The sequence below is a fragment of the Chrysochloris asiatica genome, unplaced genomic scaffold (genome assembly GCF_000296735.1).
Source record: "Chrysochloris asiatica unplaced genomic scaffold, ChrAsi1.0 scaffold00138, whole genome shotgun sequence".
Taxonomy (NCBI): Eukaryota; Metazoa; Chordata; class Mammalia; order Afrosoricida; family Chrysochloridae; genus Chrysochloris; species Chrysochloris asiatica.
Window position 1 is genome coordinate 1,907,191 of NW_006408656.1, and position 6,068 is coordinate 1,913,258.

Sequence of the window (6,068 nt, forward strand, 5' to 3'; positions counted from 1 at the left end):
GAAACCCTATACAGGGTCGCTATGGGTTGGAGCCGACTCGTCTGCACTTAACAACACCAACCTCTCATAGAGTAGGTATTTACTAAATCTTTAGCCTTTCTTTCCCCTCTCACCTCTAGCTGTTTAGGAACTCCTCTTTAAAAAAAAAAAAAAAGTCTAAGTTGTTTAACTGCTTAAAATAATATGATTCTATTCCTGCTTAGGAGTCCTGGTGTGGCGCTGTTGGTTAATGCACTGGTCTGCAAAGTTGGTTTGAACTGCAAGGTGGGTAGTTCAAGCTCACCAGGCGCTCCTTGGAAACCCTCTGCAGGGTCACTATGGCTCAGAACCGACTCGATGGCACTTAACAACAACAGTCCTGCTTAGGGTAAAGTGACACGGCTTGATGTTTCTCCTGGTCGCTTCTAGGCCACAGAGATAATCATCAGAGTCAAACACACACACACATGTGAGACCACATAACCTTGTAAATTATTGTTTTTAATAACCTTACAGTGATTGTTATGAAGCATAATGACCAATGTGTTTTTGTTGTTAAGTACCATCGAGTCGATTCTGACCCATAGTGACCCTATATAGGGTTTCCAAGAAGCAGCTCATGAACTTGAACCACCGACCTTGCAGTTCAAACCACATTGCAGTCTGACACATTAGCCCACAGCGCCACATCAGGACTCCACTCGCCAATATACCAGAGAAGAAACTCAAATTCCATATAGAAAATGAAGGGTTTTTTTTTTTTTTTTTTGGGGGGGGTTCCAAATAAAAATAGTTTTTCTACTCACATAAGACTTAGGAATTTCTAAGGAAGAAATAAGAACTCAATGTAGGATCCTTGTTTTTTGACCCTGATGGGGTGGGCCCACTTTTCCATAGAAAAATAAGCATATCTCTAAGACAGGTTGTTTTTTCATGGCTTAGGTCAAAGGCAGTTCCCTACTTAAACACACCATAATATTTTTGTTGTTGTTAAGATTACAGGACTATAAGGAGGTGCGGAGTTCTGCCACGTTCTTATTACAAATTCTCAATCATTCTTACCAGCACCTGAGTCTGGTGTGGCACTGTGAGTTAATGCACTGGACTGCAAAGTCGTTTGAACTGCAACGTTTACCAGCCGCTCCTGGGAAACCCTATACAGGATCGCTATGGGTTGGAACCGACTCGACGGCATTTAACGACAATAACATCACCAGCACCATCTTCACATTAAAATGGTTTTGTTTTCTATCAGCTATGTCTTTTAATTCATTCTTCTTCTCTTATTTTGAGATCTCTTTTCTTATAGTTCTGTCCACAATATTGAAGGAAACCAAGAAAGAGAGGAAAGCATAAATACGCAATATTTTTCAAGTTTGCAGAATTCTTAAAGTTGGCATAATTTAATACTTCTCTACTCAATAATTAGACAGCCCAGAGATGTTATGAACTGACAAAATTGTGAAGTGCACAGAGGCACGCTGGAACCCCCTGGGTTCTTGACTTCTGTGCTATTACACATCCCATGACACTACACTGTTGGTTTTTTATATGCTTTTTTTTTTTATCTAAACCTCAGTCTCTCTACAGCTAATCCCTGACTCTGGAGCACATAATATATGGAGACAGTGAGGCAAGGGCAGACCTTGAAGTCAGCTAAATAAAATTTTGTACATTGTTGCTGGGGGAATTCAGAAGGGTTGGAAATGCAGAGATTGAGGAGAGAGAGAATGCAATGGCTTGTTAGTAATGGAAGGTCCGAATTGAGAGGAGTGGGAAAAGCATCCCAAGTGGAGAAAACTCTTTAAAGCTTCAATTCAAGAAAAGGATGAGTTATGCTGCAGTGGGGTACAAAAACAACAGCAACAAAAACATGGGTTTCTAGAGTAACTTCCATATAATGGAACATATGCCTAACTTTTCTCTTCTAACTAAGGAAGATATGACATCAAACTATATGTGAGAAGCATTATGAAAGACGTAAGACACTTCTAGCTGGAAAGGTGTAAGAAAGACATGAATTTTTCTTGTTACAATGAGAAGAAATGGGCTGAAATTGCATTAGGATATTAGGATAAGACAACATGAACAAACAGCTGTAGACATATAACTGAAAGAGTCTGAAGAGTCAGAAAATCTTGACACAAGGTCTAGAGGAGACACCTTTCAGTCTGGGATGAGTTAAGTTCAGTCCTGCCTTGAGGCAGAGGGAGGGATGAAATATCCTGTCACAGAGTCTAGAAGTCTGGATCGGGGCCTATTCATGGAAACAAAGCATCTCATTATGGAGAGAGGTGGAGAACAGCAGGAAAAATTCCCAACCTGCTTGCCTGGAGGTTGAGACCAACGTACAAGTTTTCTGACTTGATCAATTTTAGACTCTGATTATAATAGAAAAGATTTACGCTAAGTCAAACTAAAAGAACTTCTCATGATACTGTCACAGAGCTTGGATCTCACTTAGAGGAGAGTTTAGCACTAGGAACACCTCTCAAGAACTGTTTAAACACTATCAGGAATGTAAACAGAGAGGGGTAAAATTATTGCTTGATTTGGGAATTTAGGATTTGGCTTTGAGACCTTTGAGCCTGTCAGGGAAGGTTGTTTAAGTAAGGGTCCTCCCAGCCTAGTGGCTATGCAAGAACCCGCTTCTGGGAACCCACAGTGAAGTCAGGGTGTGTCTGAGCGTGTGCTGAATTCCTGGCTTCAATTACAGACTACCAGGCGGCTGAAGAGTCTGTCATTGCCGATGTCATCATATTTACAAGATTCATAGGTCCCTTCTGCAGTAAGAACCAAGAATGAGAACATTTCTGCACCTGCAGCCATCACTCATAAGTCTATACTGTATGAAGAAGCAGATCATTGAGGGCAATAAAGGTGAGGGTATCTCTTGTGTGTCCATTCACTCCCACCATGGGAATGAGGAAAGGTTTACTTGGAGAATTTACAGAGAGTTTACACTGCCTTCATCATTGCCTCCATGTTTCAGATTTGGCTAGATTTAATAGTGCAATGATCTCACTTAAAGAAAATCTTGAAGCAGAATAAGCTTTTATTTATTTCACATAGAAGCAGAAGTATGGTAAAGTGATATCTCAAATATCCTTTCAGGTGAAATAGTCTGACGATCTTTGAATTGTCTCCTGTCATTAAAACCCTTCTCTTGCCAACATCATGGGGGATTCAAAAGTATGGGCACTCAGCCTATTTTCTCCAAGTAATTGTTTCTAGGCTCTGCCCCTGGAAATGCCATTAGAAAACTGACTGGCAAGGGGAACCAGCTTCTCTCCACATAATGAAACTCCCAAACAGCCAGCCCCACATTCCTCTCTGACTCACCACTACCAACCCCCCACTGTGCCCTGCAGGTCAGTGGGGCGGTAACCCTGCCACATCTGGAACAAATGCAGCTGGACTAAGATGTATGCCCTGATAGCCAGTACTCACCTCCCCCAAACCCAGCCCTGGATCATTCCCTGGCCTGTGCCCCAGGTATTATGATAAGATGCAGCCAGTGTTGGGAAGAAGACAGTCAACAAGGGATCTACCCTACAGCTGCCAGCCTCACCTGGGGAGATCTGATCATAGACTTTGTGGCTCATTGCTATAGCATGGTATCCTCCCAGCCTCTGAGAAGTAAGCACTTCTCATTATCCAAGTCATTGGAGGAGAACAGACACACATAGCTTTTCATTTGCTGAGTCCTTAGCATGTACCAAGTCCTATGCTAAGTGCTGTATATATGTTATTTTTGTTGCTAAGTGCCATTGAGTCAGCTCCAACTCATAGCGACCCTGTATAGGGTTTCTGAGAGCAACTGGTGAGTTTGAACTACTGAATTTGCAATTCAACCTGACCTTGCAGTTCAGTGATTATCCTACATAAACTTTGCAATATAGCTTGCTGTTTAATGGGAAGAGGACAACACTAAACCAATTCATGAATTATATAAACTCAAAATATAATTAGCGTTACACAGAAAAAAAAGGGGGGGGCAGTTCATCTTTGGATACATTCACAAAATTACCTTTGAATACATACACAGAGGCTCTTATAACCAGAGATACAAACATGCTATCTGCATCTATCCCTGATGTTCTTTCTGTATAGCATTTTTGCAAAATTCAAGACCCAATCCAAGCAATGGAAGGATGGAGTCTGCAAAATTCACAAAGTAGGTAATCCACAAAAGAGGTATAAAAATGTTGACCTTATGTCAGTATAGAAAATCACACTTGGCTAGTCATTTGGATATAAAAACCATCTTAAAATTGGTGACAAAAATTTTATTTGCAGATCTAAGTTGAACAAACTTCTTCTTCACTTCCTCAAAACTTTCCGTTTCTGAAGTGGAAAGGCAAAAAACAAAACAAAACTTCTGTTGTTGTTTAAGAATCAGAGGGACATGTAGCCATAAGGAAGAGATACTTGTGAAAAGATGTGTTCAAGTCACCCTAGCTCCCTCTCTTTATGTCCTATGACTCTTAGACCTGAAGATGGCTCTTTAGGGGGATATTTTCATCAATTCCACTGCCTCCAAAATAATTCAGACAGATGATATTAGCCCCATCCTTCTAGTTCGGCAGATACAGGGACTTCACAATTTCCTTCAATTCGCTGGATAACACACCCTGTTGGAAAGTTCTTCTTTGGTAATCTGATTCCTTCTTTCTATGTAACATTTAAATTAGTTTATTTATATTTTGTTTTTTGTGTTTTGTTTTTTTGGAGTTATGCCTTTGGTTCTATTTTCATCGTTTATTGGGGATACAGAGGAACATTACAGTTTAAAATAATTAAATCAACAAACTTGGTGATACAGTACTGATGATAAACATGACCTGAATCTAGGAGTTCGCAGTTTTACAGTTTAAGGGGCATTATGTGCAAGGTCTCCAAAGGAGAAAAGAACCATATTACTCAGTAAGCCTTCCAAGAAGTTTGACTCCTTCTCACTCATAGCTAGAAATGCCAGTCCTGATAACCATCGATAGGCTTCATCTCGGCAAAACAGAATCTCCAACTTTTTATGCTTACTGTAGATAGAAGAGACAACAACTCCAGACTGACTTCTAGTTGTTAGGATGACTACAAAAAGTGTCGTCCATTCACAAGTTGGTAAAATCTTCAGAGGGACTGCTGAATCAAGGAGGCTTTCATGTGCTTCCAGTTATTACAGTGCATGTTGTTGTTGTTAAGTGCCATCGAGTCGATTCTGACGCATAAAGACCATTGGTTGGTTGGTTATGTGCCTTGGAGTTGCTTCCGACTCATAGTGAGGACCCTGTACAGTGTTTCCGAGGCTGTAAATCTTTACGGGAGCAGAAAGCCTCATCTTTCTCCCGCGGAACAGCTGGTAGTTTCGAACTGCTGACCTTAAGATTCGCAGCCCAATTCGTAACCACTACGCTACCAGAGCTCCTTATAGCGACCATTGTTGTTGTTAAGTGCAGTAGAGTCGGTTCCGACCCATAGCAACCCTGTATAGGGTTTCCAAGGAGCAGCTGGTGAACTTGAACTACCGACCTTGCAGTTAAAACGGCTTTGCAGTCTGGCGCATTAACCCACAGTGCCACACCAGGAAATGTTAGTCCTGCTAGACCACCTCGTAGAACCCCCGCGTGCCCCTCCCCCCCCAAGACTACCTGTGCATTTATACAACATGCTTGTCATGGTTCCGGCTGCTACTGTATTAAGGTCATCTTTTGCACCTCGCGTTTTCTCAATGACCACACCAAAAGCACTATAGAGCAAGGCCAGAGAACCTAGAGTATTAGCCCAAAGTGCCTCTTGTCTAGTCACCATATTAAAAATCTGTACATTTCTTGGTTTGGACCAGGTCATGTTCTGGGTTTCCTTCAATTCCAGTTGTAGGTTATTCATAGCCCCAAATGCAGCCCCTGTCATGCAACATCCTCCTATGGCAAAGAAGGCTAGTTCAAATCTGCCCCGGGTTTTATTAGCTCCAGTTGGTAAAATAAATTCATCTGTATCCTGCACAAGATACTGAGGATCCACATTAAATAAGGACACAGAGGGTTCATACCAGTTACGGGTACGCCAGCCAAATCCACGGGCGAGTAACC

The 6,068-nt window shown here is 41.6% G+C and overlaps 1 pseudogene across 1 annotated transcript in view; it reads right to left on the minus strand.

The window, feature by feature from the left end:
• LOC102820682 overlaps positions 1-6,068 on the minus strand; it is a 33,970-nt pseudogene extending 27,902 nt beyond the window's left edge. Inside the window, exon 1 of the transcript XR_438761.1 lies at positions 5,588-6,068. The product of XR_438761.1 is annotated as a mitochondrial import inner membrane translocase subunit Tim23-like (transcript). The remainder of the gene's footprint in view (positions 1-5,587) is intronic.